Genomic DNA, 23,488 nt, shown 5'->3' on the forward strand with positions numbered 1-23,488 from the left:
GGTGATCAAGACATAGAACTCTTCTCTCACCCTAAAACCCCCTTGTTTTAGGGGGTTAATAATCACTCATTTCATCTATTCATAAATCCTGGTGGAGATGTATATGTTTTTGATCCCTATAGTTTAACCTTTTGCAGAATGCCATATATAAGGAATCATATGAGTCATTGTTGTCTGGCTTCTTTCACTTATTATAAATCCTTTGAGATTCTTCAAAGTTGTTATAAGTGAGTAGTACTCCATTGTATTGATATTGACTGATATTGTATTGATACAGTTTATCTATTTACCTGTTGAAAGACATTTGAGTTCTTTCCAGTTTGGGGTAGTTATGAATAGGCTGTTATAGACTTTTATGCTCAGATTTTTGTGTCAACACAAGTTGCCATTTTTTAGGGCAAAAATCAAGGGATAGCATACTAGATGATATACGACATGAATATTTAATTTTATAAGACACTGTCAAACAGCTTTCTAGAGTGGTTGCTATCATTTTTCAGTTTTGACAAATTTAAGTTCTAGTTGCTTCCCACCCTGATCAACAATTGGTATTGTCACTATATATATTTTACCCATTCTGTTAGGTATGTGGGGATATAATATCATAGACATTTCCTTAATGACTATTGTTTTGGGGTTTTGCCACCCTTGTGTTCTCTTTAGTAAAGCATCATTCATGTGTTATGCTCATTTTTAATTGGGTTATTTACTATCATTGCAGCTTGAGAATTCTTTATCTAGTCTGAGTATGAAATGTTATCAGATATATGACTTGAATATACTGTCTGTATATTTTCCCTGGTGGCTCAGATGGTAAAGAGTCTGCCTACAATGCCAGAGACCCGGGTTAGATCCCTGGGTTGGGAAGATCCCCTGGAGAAGGAAATGGCAACCCACTCCAGTACTCTTGCCTGGAGAATCCCATGGATGGAGGAGCCTGGCAGGTTACAGTCCATGGGGTCGCAAAGAGTCGGACACGACTGAGCGACTTCACTTTCTTTCTTTCTTATACTATCTGTAAGTCTGTGACTTGTATTGCAAACACCTTTAAGTGCCATTTTAATTGGCTTCTGCTTAAGTCCAGTGGAACTACCCTGGTGGCTCAGATGGTAAAGTGTCTGTCTACAATGTGAGAGACCTGGGTTCGATCCCTGGGTTGGGAAGATTCCTGGAAAACGAAATGGCAACCCACTCCAGTACTCTTGCCTTGAAAATCCCATGGATTTTCATGGAGGAGAGTGGTGCAGGCTACTGTCCAAGGGGTCACAAAGAGTCAGGCACAACTGAGTGACTTCACTTGCACTTAAGTCCAGTGGAAGGGGACACACAGAAAGACTGTGACCAAAAAGACACATCTTCCAACAGGTCTATTCTTTGACAGATCTCACTTGAAGTGATTTGTCAGGGAGACATCCACTGCCACCACCCAGAGAGCACAAACAATGTGCCCTGTATCCAAATACCTTGCTTCATTAAAGCCTCAGGCCCTTCCTTTTAAAGTTTCCTCAGAAATAGCACCTCTCTCCCTCAACACACACAGACACACACATATACATTTCCAGTAATATTGTTCATGGTCACAGAATCCACTGAAACTGCTCTAATTCATTTACCAAACACACAGGCACTTAACATATAGACCATTTCTCCTTACTCAAGTAATTGGTGCATTTAGCCTTTAATTAACACTTTTGGAACTATGCAAACAGCTACTAATCATTTTTATGTGCTTGCTGTTGTTCAGTTGCTAAGCAGTGCCTGACTCTTGGCGACCCCATGAACTGCAGCACACCAGGCCCACCTGTCCTTTAGTATCTCAAAAGTTTGCTCAGATTCATTTCCAATTAGTTGGTGATGCCATCCAATCATCCATCCTCTGACCCCTTTTCTCCTCCTGCCCTCAATATTTCCAAGCATCAGAGTTTTTTCCAATGAGTTGGCTTTTTGAATTAGGTGGCCAAAGTACTGGAGCTTCAGCATCAATATCAGTCTTTCCAATGAATATTCAGGGTTGACACTTCTTTTAGGGTTTGATCTCCTTGCAGTCTAAGGAGCTCTCAAGAGTCTTCTCAGTTCAGTTCAGTCGCTCAGTCATGTTCGACTCTTTGCGACCCCATGAATCGCACCACGCCAGGCCTCCCTGTCCGTCACCAACTCCCGGAGTTCACTCAGACTCACGTCCATTGAGTCAGTGATGCCATCCAGCCATCTCATCCTCTGTCGTCCCCTTCTCCTCCTGCCCCCAATCCCTCCCAGAATCAGAGTCTTTTCCAATGAGACAACTCTTCGTATGAGGTGGTCAAAGTACTGGAGTTTCAGCTTTAGCATCATTCCTTCCCAAGAAATCCCAAGGTTGATCTCCTTCAGAATGGACTGGTTGGATCTCCTTGCAGTCCAAGGGACTCTCAAGAGTCTTCTCCAACACCACAGTTCAAAGACATCAATTCTTCGGTGCTCAGCTTTCTTCACAGTCCAACTCTCACATCCATACATGACCACTGAAAAAACCATAGCCTTGACTAGCAAGAGTCTTCTAAAGCACCACAATTTGAAGGCATCAGTTCTTCAACACTCAACCTTTATGGTCCTACTCTGACATCTATACATGACTACTGGAAAAATCACAGCTTTGACTATATGATTTTTGTTGACCAAGTGATTTTAATACACTGTCTAGCTTGTCATGGCTTTCCTTTCCAGGAGCAAGCATTTTTTAAATTTCATGACTATAGTCATGAAAAACTATAGTTTTGGAGCCCAAGAATAGAAAATCTATCACAGCTTCTACTTTTTACCCTTCTATTTGCCATGAAGTGATGAAACCAGATGCCATGAGCTTCATTTTTTGAATGTTGAGTTTTAAGCCAGTTTTTTTTCACTCCACTTTGATCCTCATAAAGAGGCTCTTTGCTTGCTGCTGATGCTAAGTCACTTCAGTCGTGTCCGACTCTGTGAGACCCCATAGATGGCAGCCCACCGGGCTCCCCTGTCCCTGGGATTCTCCAGGCAAGAACAGTGATGGGTTGCCATTTCCTTTTCCAATGCATGGCACTGAAAATTGAAAGTGAAGTCACTCAGTTGTGTCCGACTCTTAGCGACCCTATGGACTGCAGCCCACCAGGCTCCTCCATCCATGGGATTTTCCAGGCAATAGTACTGGAGTGGGGTGCCATTGCCTTCTCCGAAAGAGGCTCTTTAGTTCTTCATTTTCTGCCATTAGATTGGTATTATCTGCATATCTGAGGTTGATAAGATTCCTCCTGGCAATTTTAATTCCAGCTTGTGATTCACCCAGCCCAGCATTTCACATGATGTACTCTGCATAAAATTTAAATATGCACAGTTACAATATACAGCCTTGTTGTTCTCCTTTCCCAACTTTGAACAAGTCCTTTGTTCCATGTCTGGTTCTAACTGTTGCTTCTTGACCTACATACAGGTTTCTCAGGGGCAGGTAATGTGGGTTGGTATTCCCACCTCTTCCAGAATTTCCCAGTTTGTTGTGATTCACACAGTCAAAGGCTTTCATGTAGTCAATGAAGCACAAGATGTTTTTCTGAAATTCCCTTGCTTTCTCTATGACCCATTGAATGTTGGCAATTTGATCTCTTGTTCCTCAGCCATTTCTAAACACAGCTTGTACATCTGGAAGTTCTTGGTTCACATGCTGTTGAAACCTAGCTTGAAGGATTTTGAGCACAACCTTATTAACATGTAAAATGAGCACAATTGTATGGTAGTTTGAACATTCTTTGGTATTGCCCTTCTTTGGAATTGGAATGAAAACTGAACTTTTCCAGTTTTTCTGAGTTCTCCAAATTTGCTGGCATTTTGAATGTAACACTTTAACAGCATCATTCTTTAGGATTTGAAATAGCTCAGCTGAAATTCCATCACCTCCACTAGCTTTATTCATAGGAATGCTTCTAAATGCATTACATACACACTCTGTCTACCAGATATAATGCCTTAAATCTATTCTTCACCTCCACTGTATAATAATCTTCAGGGTTTTCATTTAGGTCATACCTGAACGACCTAGTGGTTTTCCCTACTTTCTTAAATTTAGGTCTGAATTTTGAAATAAGGAGCTCATGATCTGAGTCACAGTCAGCTCCAGGTCTTGTTTTTGTTGACTGTATAGAGCTACTCCATCTTTGGCTGCAAGAATATAAGCAACCTGATTTTTGTATTAATAATCTGGTGATATCCATATGTAGAGTTGTCTCTTGTGTTGTTGGAAGAGGTTATTTGCCATGACCAGTGTGTTCTCTTGACAAAACTCTGTAGCTTTGGTCCTGCTTTATTTTGTACTTTAAGGCCAAACTTTCCTGTTACTCCAGGTATCTCTTGGCATCCTACTTTTGCATTCCCCTATAATGAAAAGGACATCTTTATCTTGGTATTAGTTCTAGGTCTTGGGGGACTTCTTAGAACCAGTCAACTTCATCTTCTTTGGCATTAGTGGTTGGGGCATAGGCATGGATTACTATGATGTTCAATGGTTTACCTTTGAAATGAACAGAGATCATTCTGTCATTGAGACTGCACCCAAATACTGAATTTCAAACTCTTTGTTGACTATGAGGGCTATTCCATTTCTTCTAAAGGATTCTTGTCCAGAGTGGTAGATTTAATTGTCATCTGAATTAAATTTGCCCAGCCCATCCATTTTAGTTCACTGATTCCTAAGATGTCACTGTTCACTCTTTCTATTTCCTGCTTGACCACCTTCAATTTACCTTCACTCATAGACCTAACATTCCAGATTCCTATGCAGTATTAATCTTTATAGCATCGGACTTTACTTTCACCACCAGACATATCGATAACTTAGTGTCATTTCCTCTTTGGCCCAGCTGCTTCATTCTTTCTGAAGCTACTAATAATTGCCCTTCCGCTTTTCCTCAGTAAAACACTGGACACCTTCTGACCTGAGGGGAGCTCATCTTCAGAATCGTATCCTTTTGCTATTTCATAGTGTTCATGAGGTGGTCAAGACAAGAATATTGGAGTGGCTTGCCATTCCCTCCTCCAGTGTATCTGGAGTGTTTTGCCATCCTCTCCTCCAATGTAATTGTACTGGACCAATATTAGGGTACCTCTCCTTTCATCCTATTTCCCCTACTTCAATCAATCTAACTTTTTATGCTTTTGGATATTTTTATTCCGTAAACATGCATTCTTCTTTCACTCTGAGTCCCAGATTTAGCTTTCTTAATTCTAGGTGATAAAAAAAGGCACTCAAGAACCAATTACCTGGTAAATAATGACTAACAAGCAGTTTTACTCTGTAAACTCACTATGTCTGTTGGAAAGAATATCCATTTTTTGGTATGAAGTTGAGATTTTTTTTACTAATAGGCAGATGTGCTTTAATATTTCTGTGAAAAAGTTATAAAGACAGTATAAAAATTCTAGCATGAAGCCACAAGATGTTAAAAATATTCAGTTCAGTTCAGTTCAATCACTCAGTCGTGTCCGACTCTTTGTGACCCCATGAATCGCAGCCCGCCAGGCCTCCCTGTCCATCACCAAAACCTGGAATTCACTCAAACTCACATCCATCGAGTCAGTGATGCCATCCAGCCATCTCATCCTCTGTCGTCCCCTTCTCCTTCTGCCCCCAATCCCTCCCAGCATCAGAGTCTTTTCCAATGAGTCAACTCTTCGCATGAGGTGCCCAAAGTACTGGAGTTTCAGCTTTAGCATCATTCCTTCCAAAGAAATCCCAGGGCTGATCTCCTTCAGAATGGACTGGTTGGATCTCCTTGCAGTCCAAGGGACTCTCAAGAGTCTTCTCCAACACCACAGTTCAAAAGCATCAATTCTTTGGCACTCAGCCTTCTTCACAGTCCAACTCTCACATCCACACATGACCACTGGAAAAACCATAGCCTTGACTAGATGGACCTTTGTTGACAAAGTAATGTCTCTGCTTTTCAATATGCTATCTAGGTTGGTCATAACTTTCCTTCCAAGAAGTAAGCGTCTTTTAATTTCATGGCTGTGATCACCATCTGCAGTGATTTTGGAGCCCAAAAAAATAAAGTCTGACACTGTTTCCACTGTTTCCCCATCTATTTCCCATGAAGTGATGGGACCGGATGCCATGATCTTTGTTTTCTGAATGTTGAACTTTAAGCCAGCTTTTTCACTCTCCACTTTCACTTTCATCAAGAGGTTTTTTTAAGTTCCTCTTCACTTTCTGCCATAAGGGCGGTGTCATCTGCATATCTGAGGTTATTGATATTTCTCCCGGCAATCTTGATTCCACCTTGTGTTTCTTCCAGTCCAGCGTTTCTCATGATGTACTCTGCATAGAAGTTAAATAAGCAGGTGACAATATACAGCCTTGACGTACTCCTTTTCCTCTTTGGAACCAGTTTGTAGTTCTATGTCCAGTTCTAACTGTTGCTTCCTGACCGGCATACAGATTTCTCAAGAGGCAGGTCAGGTGGTCTGGTATTCCCATCTCTTGAAGAATTTTCCACAGTTTATTGTGGTCCACATAGTCAAAGGCTTTGGCGTAGTCAATAAAGCAGAAATAGATGTTTTTCTGGAACTCTCTTGCTTTTTCCATGATCCAGTGGATGTTGGCAATTTGATCTCTGGTTCCTCTGCCTTTTCTAAAACCAGCTTGAACATCAGGAAGTTCACAGTTCACATATTGCTGAAGCCTGGCTTGGAGAATTTTGAGCATTACTTTACTAGCATGTGAGATGAGTGCAATTGTGTGGTAGTTTGAGCATTCTTTGGCATTGCCTTTCTTTGGGATTGGAATGAAAACTGACCTTTTCCAGTCCTGAAGCTACTGCTGAGTTTTCCAAATTTGCTGGCATATTGAGTGCAGCACTTTCACAGCATCTTCTTTCAGGATTTGGAATAGCTCAACTGGAATTCCATCACCTCCACTAGCTTTGTTCGTAGTGATGCTTTCTAAGGCCCACTTGACTTCACATTCCAGGATGTCTGGCTCTAGGTCAGTGATCACACCATCATGATTATCTGGGTTGTGAAGATCTTTTTTGTACAGTTCTTCTGTGTATTCTTGCCATCTCTTCTTAATATCTTCTGCTTCTGTTAGGTCCATACCATTTCTGTCCTTTATCGAGCTCATCTTTGCATGAAATGTTCCTTTGGTATCTCTGATTTTCTTGACGAGATCCCTAGTCTTTCCCATTCTGTTGTTTTCCTCTATTTCTTTGCATTGATGGCTGAAGAAGGCTTTCTTATCTCTTCTTGCTATTCCTTGGAACTCTGCATTCAGATGTTTATATCTTTCCTTTTCTCCTTTGCTTTTCTCTTCTCTTCTTTTCACAGCTATTTGTAAGGCCTCCCCAGACAGCCATTTTGCTTTTTTGCATTTCTTTCCCATGGGGATGGTCTTGATCCCTGTCTCCTGTACAATGTCACGAACCTCATTCCATAGTTAATCAGGCACTCTATCTAGGCCCTTAAATCTATTTCTCACTTAAATGGGTTTCCCTGGTGACTCAGTGATAAAGAATCCACCTGCAATGCAGGAGACATGGGTTCGATCCCTGGGTCAGGAAGATACCCTGGAGATGGAAATCGCAACCAACTCCAGTATTCTTGCCTGGGAAATCCCATGGACAGAGGAGCTTCACAGGTGACAGTCCATGGGGTTGCAAAAGACTCATACACGACTTAGCAACTAAACCATAACAACAACAAAAAATTATATAAATGTCTATCTCTATATAATGGGGTCCACAGAGTGTGTGTTCCTTGCAGTGATGACATACATTCCTACATGGTAATCAACAAATTTCTGTGATAACTCATCATCATAAACAGGACATCTTGTGTTTAGATGACAGCTATCTCCTGGGGACTAAACTTTCTTAATGGATTGGCCGAAATATACTCATATTATGAGTATTCTTTTGTGAAAGAATAGAAGTAATATTTTTTGTGTGTGAAATACTGCCTTTATTAAATCTGTCTTCATTAAGTATTTTCTTGAATGAAAGTATAATGTTAGACAATGTAATATTTTCATTTGCTCCATTGCTGTTAATTTGTTTCCTATATTTTCATCATCTATGCTGTTACTGAGAATCAGTTCAGCTGAAGAAAGAAAAAGGCCTCTTCTACCTGCTCAGCCCACATAACAGTGGTTATTTGTGTTTTATGAGACGATTTTATTCATGTGCATGTAGCTAAAGTCCAAAAAATGACTTGAACAAACTGATTACCCTGTTCTATGGTGTAGTCACCCCTATGATCACTCCTATTATCTGTAGCCTGAGGAACGAGGAAGTTCTATGAGAAAAATAGCAAGTAAGAACTGTTTCTGGAGAAAATAATAAGAAACTGACACCTTTGAGTTTATGAACAAAACAAGCTGACATATTTTGAGGCAAGGGTTTTAAATATAAACAGAACAAATGAAAGTCATACATAGAATCATAGAAATTCAGAGTTAGAAATGTCAATATCACAAGTCTAATTATACCATGTTCTGAAAACAACTGTGATCTCATAAAAGTAAACATTAAGTAGTCTAAGAAATTCAACTAAACTTATGAGGACAAGACAAAAAATATATTTAAAATTAAGTCTTTTCCAGAAAACCAAACACATCTATTTTCAGTACCCTTTATCTGAAATACTTTTGACATTTTTTTTTTTTTTTAACCCAGAGAACTCAAAAACTGCCTCAGCCTACATTTTGAACCACATATTTCACCTTCTGGTTTCCTGCCCACATTGCCCCCATTCCTTCACACATACTGTGTGACATTCAGTGTAGTTACCCAATTATTTCATGTTCTTTCTCACCTAAGGACAATAATGCACACTATTTCCTCTGCATTACTAAATTTCTCTTTCTCTAGTGGAATCATAGTGGAATTCTAGTGGAATCATAGAAGTAAATCAAGTGATACATCCTCTGTGAATCTTTCTAATACTTGCTTGTGTTAGTCACTCCATCCTCTATGCTATTCTTACCCTTACCTACTCCAGAAATTTTTCTTTTATGCTGTAATCACTTAGCTTCTGAAATCTTCCCAGTGATACACTATCATTCACTGTTCTCTGTTCAAAGTACAATGCCAATTTAATTAAAAATAGGGGACATTTATTCATTGTTGAATTATTTTAAATGGAAAAAAATGGTTAAAATAGAAGTTAAAGTATCTAAAATACTACATAAGAAAATAAGAGAAATAAACTTTATATACTATTCCATCCCCCAAACCACAATTTCACATGCTTTTGTAAAACAGAACATAATCTTTAAATGTAGGATAGAACAAGGGAAGATAAAGGTCTGAGTAGAATGTACTGAAGAGGTCAAAAATGTCCCCTTTGAATGACTAATGTAAAGTTATGGTAGTGTTTCTTAAGATCTCATTGACCCTCTGATTTTATATTTCTTCTCCAATTCTGCACTATAAACTCAGGTTTTATTTTTAAGAACAAATTTTAAATTAATTCTACATATATGCTGATGATAAGAATGTTGTCAAAATTCCTTGGAAGATAAAGGTTTTCTTTGCTGCTTTGTTTTCCACAGATGGGGAGATTTTCCTAATTCAAAATAAAACTTCAGAATCAAAACTACAATCATCTTCCAGAGAAATGACAGCATGCCTAATAGACAATCTTTTTTTTCACTTTCTAACAATTTCTCACAGTTCCTATCCTTCTGAAATATCTCTTCATATTTTACCTATTCCTCAAATGTATTCTAAATGTAATATAGGAAATATAGGCATACAATGCATTCAAGTCTTGGCCACCATGTATGACCTGTGTGATTTTTATTCAAGCCTAAATTTTCTTATCTACCTTACAACATTATCTGGTGATAATCCTTAAGAGTAGGGAAAATGTCATATCCATAATGAATCCCCAGCACATACGAGGCACTTATGCAGTGTTGAATAAATGAAAAAAGAAATAAACCCAAAATCACTACATACACTAACACAATCTATCACTATTAATTAGTGAAAAAATTTTAAAAGATGGTGTATATATATATATATGACACCTAGCACACCACATAGCATATCTTATACATTAATTAAATTATACTGCCTCTTCCACCTATTACATTCCTGATTTGCTCTCTGGTTTTTGAAAATAAGGAAGACAAGCAAGGATTCCTGGTTATCTGTATCTGAATGGGACAGTGAGAGACAATCTTATGTTGCACTTTTCACCATTGTTACTTAATTATAAGGAACTTTAAAATAGCTATATGTATATTTTTGAGATTAGTTGTTTGTCAGTTGCTTCATTTGCTATTATTTTCTCCCATTGTGAAGGCTGCCTTTTCACCTTGCTTATAGTTTCTTTGTTGTACAGAAGCTTTTAAGTTTAATTAGGTCCCATTTGTTTATTTTTGCTTTTATTTCCAATATTCTGGGAGGTGGGTCATAGAGGATCCTGCTGTGATGTATGTCGGAGAATGTTTTGCCTATGTTCTTCTCTAGGAGTTTTATAGTTTCTGGTCTTACGTTGAGATCTTTAATCCATTTTGAGTTTATTTTTGTGTATGGTGTTAGAAAGTGTTCTAGTTTCATTCTTTTACAAGTGGTTGACCAGTTTGCCCAGCACCACTTGTTAAAGAGATTGTCTTTAATCCATTGTATATTCTTGCCTCCTTTGTCAAAGATAAGGTGTCCATATGTGCGTGGACTTATCTCTGGGCTTTCTATTTTGTTCCATTGATCTATATTTCTGTCTTCCTCCAGCTCAATTCCAGAAAAATAAATGACCCAATCAAAAAATGGGCCAAAGAACTAAATAGACAATTCTCCAAAGAAGACATACAGATGGCTAACAAACACATGAAAAGATGCTCAACATCACTCATTATCAGAGAAATGCAAATCAAAACCACTATGAGGTACCATTTCACACCAATCAGAATGGCTGCGATCCAAAAGTCTACAAGCAATAAATGCTGGAGAGGGTGTGGAGAAAAGGGAACCCTCTTACACTGTTGGTGGGAATGCAAACTAGTACAGCCACTGTGGAGAACAGTGTGGAGATTCCTTAAAAAACTGGGATTAGAACTGTCTAATGATCCAGCAATCCCACTGCTGGGCATACACACTGAGGAAACCAGAATTGAAAGAGACACATGTACCCCAATGTTCATCACAGCACTGTTTACAATGGCCAGGACATGGAAGCAACCTAGATGTCCATCAGCAGATGAATGGATAAGAAAGCCATGGTACATATACACAATGGAGTATTACTCAGCCATTAAAAAAATACATTTGAATCAGTTCTAATGAGGTGGATGAATCTGGAGCCTATTATACAGAGTGAAGTAAGCCAGAAAGAAAAATACCAATACAGTATACTAATGCATATATATGGAATTTAGAAAGATGGTAACAATAACCCTGTATACGAGACAGCAAAAGAGACACTGATGTATAGAACAGTCTTTTGGACTCTGTGGGAGAGGGACAGGGTGGGATGATTTGGGAGAATGGCATTGAAACATGTATAATATCATATATGAAATTAGTCGCCAGTCCAGGTTCGATGCACGATACTGGATGCTTGGGGCTGATGCACTGGGACGACCCAGAGGGATGGTATGGGGAGGGAGGAGGGAGGAGGGAGGAGGGTTCAGGATGGGGAACACATGTATACCTGTGGTGGATTCATTTTGATATATGGCAAAACCAATACAATATTGTAAAGTTAAAAAATAAAATAAAAAAATAATTTAAAAAAGAGCATATATGAATTTCCTAGTTATGTTTTTGACCTAGTACATTTCATGTATAAATCACTTATCTTCCTCATTTGTTCTCTGAGATTTGGACAATAAAGTAGCTAATCATGATTTGCTGGGGGGCTACATTTAAGAAGGGAGAAGGCAATGGCACCCCACTCCAGTACTCTTGCCTGGAAAATCCCATGGACGGAGGAGCCTGGTGGGCTGCAGTCCATGGGGTCACTAAGGGTTGGACACGACTGAAGTGACTTCACTTTCACTTTTCACTTTCATGCATTGGAGAAGGAAATGGCAACCCACTCCAGTGTTCTTGCCTGGAGAATCCCAGGGACGGGGGAGCCTGGTGGGCTGCCGTCTATGGGGTTGCACAGAGTCAGACACGACTGAAGCGACTTAGCAGCAGCAGCAGCAGCACGTTTAAGAAAGATGCAAACTGAAGGAAATACTAGCAGTAAGTGAGCAAAAAAGAGAGGTTGGCCAAAGGAAGTAAACTCTGGAGTTCAGCCTTCATTTTACTTGATCAAGGCAGGAATGGATGATGGGGATGATAGGCATGAAAAGAGACTAAAAGGGAAGATGGAAAAAAGAAAGCTACAAAATGTAATGAGGCCACGATACTGGATGCTTGGGGCTAGTGCACTGGGACGACCCAGAGGGATGGTATGGGGAGGGAGGAGGGAGGAGGGTTCAGGATGGGGAGCACATGTATACCTGTGATGGATTCATTTTGATATTTGGCAAAACTAATACAATTATGTAAAGTTTAAAAATAAAAAAAAATTTTAAAAAAAATGTAATGAGGACTTCCTATGAGCCAGATCAGAGAAGGCAATGGCACCCTACACCAGTACTCTTGCCTGGAAAATCCCATGGACGGAGGAGCCTGGTAGGCTGCAGTCCATGGGGTTGCTAAGAGTCAGACACGACTGAGCAACTTCATTTACATTTTTCACTTTCATGCATTGGAGAAGGAAATGGCAACCCACTCCAGTGTTCTTGCCTGGAGAATCCCAGGCACCGTGGAGCCTGATGGGCTGCCGTCACGGGGTCGCACAGAGTCGGACACGACTGAAGCGACTTAGCAGTATGAGCCAGATGTTTTTAAATAATGCCACATTTAACACTTAGCAGGACAAAATTAAATTTGACTATTAAGTTATATTTTACTGTTTAACCCTTATGATATGCTCAACTCTAGCCTCTAGCCTCAGGAGTATTTCAAATTCCTAATTCACTGTAGCATATTCTCCATCTCAAATATAAGCATTACTTTGTTTTGATGTATACTAGGAAATAACATTAAGTATGAGCAGTTAATGAATTAGAAAGGGGATCATCTCAGAGAAAGGAAGAGGTGTAAACCTTCTAGTCATACAATAGGAAGCAGGGGACTTCTGATTTCTGTCGTGCTCACTGTGGCTGAATAAGCTCCTATAAGACTCAAGCATGTCAGAGATGAAACTATAAGCTTTACATAAAGTATCAAAAAAAATTACTGAAAGAAGTAATGTTTTTGTGTGAGTTTCACATCTGTATGGCTCTAGGCTGAGCTAAGCATTGTATGGAGTGGGAAAAGAAAAAAGAAAACTCTGATATTAAACTGGCACTCTTTCTGGAAAAGCTAGCAATCTTCTGGGAAAACAGCCATTGTAATGTAAGTGAGAAATCCCACAAAGGGGAGCTATAAAAGAGGAAGCATCAAATTCTACATTAAAATCTTGATCAAGTTCTATAATTGACCCCTGTGCCATGTACGTACAATTCAGCTAAAGATGAAAATAAAGTACATGTTGAACTCAAATACGAACTCTTAACAAAAAGACCCACTTTGCAATTTCAGGCAAACCACATTCATCACAAAACCAACACACTAGTAGTCAGAGGAAGTTAATGGAATTTAGAGTCTCCACAATACCATGTTATCCAAAATACAATCCAAAATTACTCATCATATAAAGAATGAGTAATATGTGACACATTCCCAAAATAAAGTCAATCAACAGAAAACAACTCTGTGATAGCCCAAATGCTGAAATTTTCAGAAAGCATGATAAAGCAACTAGTATAAGAAGAAGTGGCAAGAATACACAGAAGGATTATACAAAAAAGATCTTAATGACCCAGATAACCACGATGGTGTGATCACTTACTCAGAACCAGGCATCTTGGAGTGTGAAGTCAAGTGGGCCTTGGGAAGCATCATGAATAACAAAGCTAGTAGAGGTGATGGAACTCCAGCTGACCTATTTCAAATCCTAAAAGATGATGCTGTGAAAGTGCTGCACTCAATATGCCAGCAAATATGGAAAACTCAGAAGTGGCCACAGGACTGGAAAAGATCAGTTTCATTGCAATCCCCAAAAAGGTCAATACCAAAGAATGTTCCAACTACCACCCAATTGTATTCATTTCACACATTAGCAAAGTCATGCTCAAAATTCTCCAAGCCAGGCTTCAACAGTATGTGAACGGAAAACTTCCAGATATTCAAGCTGGATTTAGAAAAGGCAGAGGAACCAGAGATAAAATTGCCAACATCTGTTAGATCATAGAAAAATCAAGAGAATTCCAGAAAAACATCTACTTCTGCTTCACTGACTATGCTAAAGCCTTTGACTGTGTGGATCACAACAAACTATGGAAAATTCTTACAGACATGGAAATAGCAGACCACCTTACCTGCCTCCTGAGAAACCTGAATGCAGGTCAAGAAGCAACAGTTAGAATTTGACATGGAATAATGGACTGGTTCCAAATTGGGAAAGGAATATGTCAAGGGTGTATACTGTCACCTTGCATATTTAACTTATATGCAGCGTACCTCATGCAAAATGCCAGACAGGATGAAGCACAAGCTGGAGTCAAGATTGCGGGGAGAAATATCAATAACCTCAGATACACAGATGACACCACCCTTATGGCATAAAGTGAAGAGGAACTAAAGAGGCTTTCGATGAGGGTAGAAGAGGAGAGTGAAAAGGCTGGCTTAAAACTTAACATTAAAAAAAAAAAATCAAAAAACTAAAATCATGGCTTCTGGTCCCATCACTTCATGGCAAATAGATGGAGAAAAAATGGAAACTGTAACAGACTTTATTATCTTGGGCTCCAAAATCACTGCGGATGGTGACTGCGGCCATGAAATTAAAAGATGCTTACTCCTTGGAAGAAAATCTATGACAAACCTAGACAGTGTATTAAAAAGCAGAGACAACAAAGGTCTATCTAGTCAAAGCTATGGTTTTTCCAGTATGCATGTGTGGATGTGAGAGTTGGACCATAAAGAAGGCTGAACATTGAACAAATGATGCTTTTGAACTGTGTTGTTGAAGAATCTTGAGAGGAGTCCCTTGGGCTACAAGGAGATCAAACCAGTCAATCCTAAAGTAAATCAATCCTGAATATTCATTATAAGGACTGAGGGTGAAGCTAAAGCTCTAATAATTCAGCCACCTGATGCGAAGAGCCAACTCATTAGAAAAGACCCTGATGCTGGGAAAGATTGAAGGCAGGAAGAGAAGCAGACAACATCCGGACAAGATGGTTGGACTGCCCTGATTCAATGCCATCACTGATTCAAGGGCCATGAGTCTGAGCAAGCTCCAGGAGTTGGTGATGGGTGGGGAGGCCTGGCATGCTGCAGTCCATGGGGTTGCAGAGTTGTACATGACTGATCAACTGAACAACAACAAATAACTATTTAGATAAAGTAAAGGAAAAAAAATATTCACAAGAGATGAAAAGAAACCAAATCTCAGTAAAGAATTAACTACAAAAAGAAAGAAATAGAGATCTAGAGCCAAAATTTAAGCTTTCAGAAGTTTAAAATTCTTAGAATGGGTTAAACAACAGAATACAGGTGATAAAGAACCCGAGATTTGCAATATCAGTATCATAATACCATGAATCATTATTTTTCCTCTCCCCTTTAATTTACAAGTAATTAGACACCCATAAACAAATGAAAAAAGCTCTACACAGCCCACCAAGACACCCAAGATATCCATCTATCTGTACATGTGAAAGTGCATGGGTGCTCAGTTACTCAGTTGTGTCTGCCTCTTTGCAACCCTATGGACTATAGCCTGGCAGGCTCCTCTGTCCATGGGATTTTCCAGGCAAGAATGTGGGAGTGGGTTATCATTTCTTCCTCCAGAGGATCTTCCTGACCCAGGGATCAAACCAGAGTCTCCTGTGGCTCAATCATCAGCAGGCGAGTTCTTTACCACTGAGCCGCCTGGGTGGATGGATTAAACTTCAGGGAGGCTTTAGAGCCAGAGGAGTGGTGCCAGAGGAAGCAACAGCAGAGGCAGCAGTGGCTGGAATGGCACAGAGTCAGCATAATCTTTCTGACAGGGGAGGTGATTGGTGAAGATGGTGAGTAGGATACCGCCCCTACCATGCATTTTGCAGGTGAAAGGACTGATTGCTCTCTGAGGGGAAACCATAGTGAGAGGTGGGAAGGAAGGAAGAAAGAAGAAAGGCAGACAAATACAGCTGAAGGGATATCTGTCCAGGAATTTTGGCAAGAGATCCACCAGGAACCTCGGAATTCCCCCTTCATAGATCCCTCTTATGGACTACTGTTGTTCAGTCGCTAAACCATGTTTGACTATTTGTGACCCCATGGACTGCAACACACTAGGCTTCCATGTCCTTCACTATATCTCAGAGTTTGGTCAAACTCATGTCCATTGAGTTGGTGATGCCATTCAACCATCTCATCTTCTGTCCCACCCTTCTCCTCCTGCCTTCAATCTTTCCCAGCATCAGAGTTTTCTCCAATGAGTCAGCTCTTCAAATAAGGTGGCCAAAGTATTGGAGCTTCAGCTTCAGCATCAGTTCTTCTAATGAATATTCATGGTTGATATCCTTCAGGATTGACTGGTTTTATCTCCTTGCTATCCAAGGGACCCTAAAGAGTCTTTTCCAGTATCACAATTTGAAAACATCAATTCTTCAGTGCTGAGTCTTCTTTATGGGTCAACTTTTACATCCATACATGACCACTAACAAAACCATAACTTTGAATATATGCATCTTTGTTTGCCTCTGGTAATGCCTCTGGTTTTTAATATAGGTACACCTAAAAGAGCTAAGTACTAAGAATATACTTTTCACCACCCAAAACTGCTACCACCCAACTTTTTGTTTAAAAATTCTAAAAAAGAAAGAAAGGAAAGAAGCCCTTGCTGCTGCTAAGTCGCTTCAGTCATGTCTGACTCTCTGCAACCCCATAGATGGCAGCCCACCAGGCTCCCCCATCCCTGGGATTCTCCAGGCAAGAACACTGGAGTGGGTAGCCATTTCTTTCTCCAATGCATGAAAGTTAAAAGTGAAAGTGAAGTCGCTCTGTTGTGCCCAACTCTTAGTGGCCCCATGGACTGCAGCCTACCAGGCTTCTCCGTCCATGGGATTTTCCAGGCAACAGTACTGGAGTGGGTTGCCATTGCCTTCTCTGAAAGAAACCCTTAGAATACCCCAATTTCTCAGATTTATAGAGTATGAGAAATAGTATTTCTGAGCAACTCTACTCTGTGGCAAGGGCCAGACATCACTTATAATCCAAACTTGGACACTTTTGACACTGAAACGGAATGTTTTTAACAATTGTACTTGGACATTCAGTATAAATTTGGATCACCTAATGAAAATCATACTATATGGTCACAGAGATTATGCCATAAACATAGTTTAAAAGAACATTCTTTTCCTGATGTTAGTGGCATATTTCATTGACCAAAGGTTGTAATCATCCTTTTAGCTCAGGCCCCTGCCCTTGATATTATTGGGGTCTGTTTCAGAAGACCTTTACATACTTTAACTTTTATTTACCATGTGTGTCCCACCAAGAAGTCTGAAACATTTTCAGAGCTAATATCCAGTTTTCTTTACAAACGCATGTCTGTGGATAAATGGTATATTTTCATTACACACAGATGGAATCCTCTTAGGCAAGACACTGTAGATCAATTTAGAAGAAATCTGACAATCTAAAAATATTTGTCTTCATTTGAAATTACTACATTTTTTTTTCTAATAAGGGCAACAATATATATGGATCCATAAAAATAATCTATTCCATTTGTTAACACAACAGATATGTTCTATGATGAAAAAAGCAAAACATTCTCTAATGATCTATATCCATTATCCTGACTTAAGTTTCTTAAGACCAGGTGGAGTAGGCTGTAAGTAAAATTGGGCAGAAGAATCCTCCCTTACACTTAACACCTGCATGAGGAGCTTTTTTCCAAAGAATGTTACAGGAAAACCATAGCAGTGTGTCTCTCTTCTAAGTGTCAGACAGGAGCCAAGCAGGACTTTAAGAGATCCAAATACATGAGAGTATAAGGAAGTCTTAATTCTGAATTCACAAAATCTATATATTGGGTACATCTTATTAGCACTTCTAATCATTTATTCATTGTTAAAATAAATCCCCTGTATCCTTATTAAATAAAGTACCTAAGCTTTGTTCTGACTCCTGTCATCTTTTTAACATGCCCCAAGAATCAAATCCCCATCTTCCTTTGAAAAGGCTGTTCTACTGTATTCTTCACCTGGGATGTCTGTCCTCAAATTTGCACTTGGAAAAACATTACTTATCCTTCAAATCCAGGTAAAATGCTCATGATTTACTCATGCAAGATATTTTTCTGTTCAGATAGTTCAGTCACTCAGTCATGTCCAACTCTTTGTGACGCCATGGACAGCAGCATGCCAGGCTTCCCTGTCCATCACCAATTCCCGGAGCTTGCTCAAATGAATATTCAGGACTGATTTCCTTTAGGATTGACTGGTTTGATCTTTTTGCAGTCCAAGGGACTCTCAAGATACTTCTCCAACACCACAGTTCAAAAACATCAATTCTTCGGCGCTCAGCTTTCTTTATGGTCCAGCTCTCACATCCATACATGACTACTGGAAAAAATCACAGCTTTGACTAGACGGACCTTTGTCAGCAAAATCATGGTCTTCAAGGAGATCAAACCAGTCAATCCTAAAGGAAGTCAGTCCTGAATATTAATTGGAAGGATTGATGCTGAGCTGAAACTCTAATGCTTTGGCCACCTGTTGTGAAGAACTGACTCATTTGAAAAGACTCTGATGCTGGGAAACATTGAAGGCAGGAGGAGAAGGGGATGACAGATGAGAAGGTTGGATGGAATCACCGACTCAATGGACATGAATTTGAGCAAGCTCCAGGAGTTGGTGATGGACAGGGAAACCTAGTGTGCTGCAGTCCATGGGGTCTCAAAGAGTTGGACACAACTGAGCAACTGAACTGAACTGAACTGAATTTACCTTAATTCATGGACCTAACATTCCAGGTTCCTATGCAATATTGTTCTGCTACAGCATTGGACTTTGCTTCCATCACCAGTCACATCCACAACTGGGTGTTGTTTTTGCTTTGGCTCTGTCTCTTCATTCTTTCTGGAGTTATTTCTCCAATCTTCTCCAGTAGCATATTGGGTACCTACGACCTGGGGAGTTCATTTTTCAGTGTTATATCCTTTTGCCTTTTCATACTGTTCATGGGGTTCTCAAGGCAAGAATACTGAAGTGGTTTGCCATTCCCTTCTCCAATGGACCATGTTTTGTCTGAACTCTCCACCATGACCTGTCCATGTTGGGTGGCCCTACATGGCATGACTCATACTTTCATTGAGTTAGACAAGGCTGTGGTTCATGTGATCAGTTTGGTTAGTTTTCTGTCATTGTGGTTTTCAGTCTGTCTGCCCTCTGATAGATAAGTATAAGAGCTTTATGAAACTTCCTGAAGGGAGAGACTGACTGTAGGGGAAACTGGGTCTCCTTCTGATGGGAGGGCCATGCTCAGTAAATCTTTAATCCAATTTTCTGTTGATGGGCGGGGCTCTGTTCCCTCCTTGTTGTTTGACCTGAGACCAAACTATGGTATGGGTAATGAAGATAATGGTGACCTCCTTTAAAAGGTCGTATGCAAGCAGTGCTGCATTCAGTGCCCCTGACCCTACAGCAGGCCACTGTCGACCCACGCCTCCACCAGAGACTCCTGGACACTCACAGACAAATCTGGGTCAGTCTTTTGTGGGGTCACTGTTACTTTCTCCTGGGTCCTAGTGCATACAAGACTTTCTCTGTGCCCTCCAAGAGTCTATTTCCCCAGTCCTGTGTAAGTTCTGTGATCAAATCCCACTGGCCTCCAAAGTCAAATTCCCTGGGGGTTCTCAGTCCCTTTGCTAGATCCTCAGGTTGGGAAATCTGTTGTGGGTCCTAGAACTTTCTTAACAGTGTGAGAAATATTTGGTATAATTGTTCTGCAGTTTGTGGGTCATCTGCTTGGTGGCTCTATAGTAGGGTTAATGGTGATCTCCTCCAAGAGGGCTTATGCCACAGGCTGTGTGACCCAGGTAGCTGCACCCAGAGCCCCTGCCCCTGCTACAGGCCACTGCTGACCTGTGTCTCCACAGGAGATACTCACACTCTCAAAGGCAGGTCTGGCTCAGTCTCTGTAGGGCCTCTGGGTCCTGGTGCACACAAGCTTTTGTTTGAGGTGGGCTCCACATCCTCCTACTACACTATCTTGAGGTGGGGCCACTGCTGACCCATGTATCTGCAGGAGATACTCAAACACTCAAAGGCAGGTCTGGCTAAGTCTCTGTGGGGTCTCTGCGTCCTGGTGCACACAAGGTTTTGTTTGAAGTGAGCTCCACATCCTCCTACTATACCATAACCTACATTTGTCTGTGATTTTACTGTTTTTAGCTTTAAAATAGGTTTTATCATAACATATAATAGCTTCATTACCTCATTCTCTTCCATGTGATTCAACATTACTCAAGAGTAAGATACAAAGCTTATTTGTCTTTGCTTTTCCATTCCTTACTACAGCATATTGATTTTCTGTACCCTGGGGTTTGTGATCTTTGAGTAAAACAAATATATCTTGAACATCACTTCTGAATGGTAAGCCTTCCAATTAACACATAAAGTCAAATTACATCTGGCAGCCAGCAAAAATCCACTTCTTCTATTTAGTAGGACTGAACCTCTCATTTTCTCAACAATCTCTCCTCTCTCTCTCTCTTTTTTTTTTTGCCTATGACTTTATTTTCAGTTGTTTTATCTTTTCATTCACCTTAGCATAACAAACATATCTCTCCAATGGTACATTCTACATTCAGTTCAATTAGCAAAATTCAATAAATCCATCAACTAAACAACAAGTATCCTATTCAGTGGACTCTTAATAGACCTAAAAACATTTATAGAAATTATGGTATACTGGTAGGTTATAGTGGGACAGAGAATATACAAAGGATCTATTACTACTCAGGGAGGATCAAGGTGGTATAGTGGGAGGATCAAGGTGGTATAGTAGGAGAATGTGAAGCTCACCTACTCATACAGACACATCAAAAATACATCTACATGTGGAACAATTCTCACAGAAAACCAACTGGAAACTGGCAGAAGATCTCTTATACAACCAAAGTTACAGGAAATATCCCCACATAACCAGGCAGGATGTGCTGGCTGGCTAGAAATCAGGACAGAGAGAGATTGTTACTGGTGGCTGCCACCTCCTTGCACTTCCCAACTCAAAATACATGCAACTGCTGGTATGCATGGTGGCTAGGCACTGAATTTTGGTCAGGCCAACCCTGGGAGAAGACTTATCTAGCTGAAAGGGGACATCTGGAGAGCTTCAGATATGGTCCAGACTGAACCTCAGAGTGCACTGTCAGTGAATACACTGTAGGGTTGCACAACCATCTTGATTCCTACAGCCACAGCACTTCATTTCCCCAAACCACCTAGCACTAGATCAGGGACAAACACAAAAGAGCAAGGGATATGACCTTAGGATGGTTCCAGACACCTGCACCAGCAGTGAATAGGTTCACTGTGCCCACATGGGCCTCATCTGATTCAGTGCTCATCTCCTTTTGGATGGAGTACACACTTAAGTGCAACAGAGCCAAATAGAACCAGATACTCATTACTATTACTTCAACAACTGGGGAGCAAACCCTGCCTCCAATAAGCCTGTAACAACTATTAAGCTAAGAGGGGCCCTGCCTCCAATCGGGCTGTGATAGCTTTAAAGCAAAGAGGAGGACACATCCAAAACCCAGTGCAGGCTCTGGACACCACAATATCAATTATACCCCTTCTATCAAGTGGATAACATTCAGCACACTCAGAAAAAAACATGGCTTACATCCATACCCAAAGTGGCAATTGCATCAAAAATATTGGACTCACTTAATCTACTTAAGGATGCTCCTACATAAAAACACCTTTCAAGACCACAGCAGATTACTGTTTCCACTCATTTCATAGAAACAGAGATAATTAAGAAAAACGAAAGAGAAGAGAAACTACTGTCAGTTAAAAGAACAAGAGAAATCCCTTGAAAGAACACATAATGAAACACACATCACCAATCCAGTAGACCCTGAGTTTAAAAAGGAAATTAAAAAAAGTGCTAACAGAATTAAGAAAGTTTATCAACAGAAACACAGATCACTCTAGCAAGGTAGCAGAAACTATACAGAGGAATCAATCAAAATTAAACAATTTAACTGTTGAGATAAAAATCAATCTAGAAGCAATGAAAAAAGACTAAATAATGCAAAGTGAATAAATTATCTGGAACACATAATTCACTGTACAACATACAAGATAATATAATATGAAGTGTGCCAACCTGTGCATAATAGGCTCCAGAAAGAGAAGAGAGAAAAAAGGGATTAAAAATGTATTTATAGAAATGATGGCTGAAAATTTCCTGAATCTAAAGAAGGAAATAAGGGGAAATCACAATAGGAAAGGTAAATGTATGAAAAGACTGAAGATCATTTTAACAGGCTAATATATAGATTTAAAAAAACATTTATAATAACTAAAACACACAGCAACAGTAGTACACATGCACATGTACAATAGAACATCACAAAATTTGGGGGAGAGAATTAAAAATGTAGATCTTTCAGAATGTGTTTCAACTTATATGACTATTAGGCTAATGCAAGCAGATAGAGTTATGGGTTAACATACTTAAAACTATGGTAACCACAAACAAAACATATAATAATATATGTTTTATTATAATAATAAATATTAATAATTCACAAAATAATATATATAATAATAAATAATAATAATTCACAAAAACAAACCATAAAAGTAACTAATGCATAATATGAAAGAAAACCTTTAAAATTACAAAAAGAAAATCAGAAAAAAGAAGAAATACACAAGGAAGAACTAAGAACTCAACTATAAACAAGGTTTAAAATGGCAATAATTATATCAGTTCAGTTCAGTCGCTCAGTCATGTCAGATTCTTTGTGGCATCATGGACTGCAGCACACTAGGCTTCCCTGTCCTTCACCAACTCCCGGAGCTTGCTCAAACTCATGTCCATCCAGTCGGTGAAGGCATCCAACCATCTCATCCTCTGTCTTCCCCTTCTTCTGCCTTCAATGTTTCCCAGCATCAGGCTCTTTTCTAATGAGTCAGTTCTTCACATCAGGTGGCCAAAGTATTAAAGTTTCAGCTTCAGCATCAGTCCTTCCAATGACTATTCAGGACTGATTTCCTTTAGAATGGACTGGTTTCATCTTCTTGCAGTCCAAGGGACTCATAGTCTTTTCCAATGCCACCGTTCAAAAGCATCAATTCTTCGGCACTCAGCTTTCTTTATAGTCCAACTCTCATATCTATACATGGCTGCTTGAAAAACCATATCTT

This window comes from Bos taurus, chromosome 8, assembly GCF_002263795.3.
Source record: "Bos taurus isolate L1 Dominette 01449 registration number 42190680 breed Hereford chromosome 8, ARS-UCD2.0, whole genome shotgun sequence".
NCBI classification, from domain to species: domain Eukaryota; kingdom Metazoa; phylum Chordata; class Mammalia; order Artiodactyla; family Bovidae; genus Bos; species Bos taurus.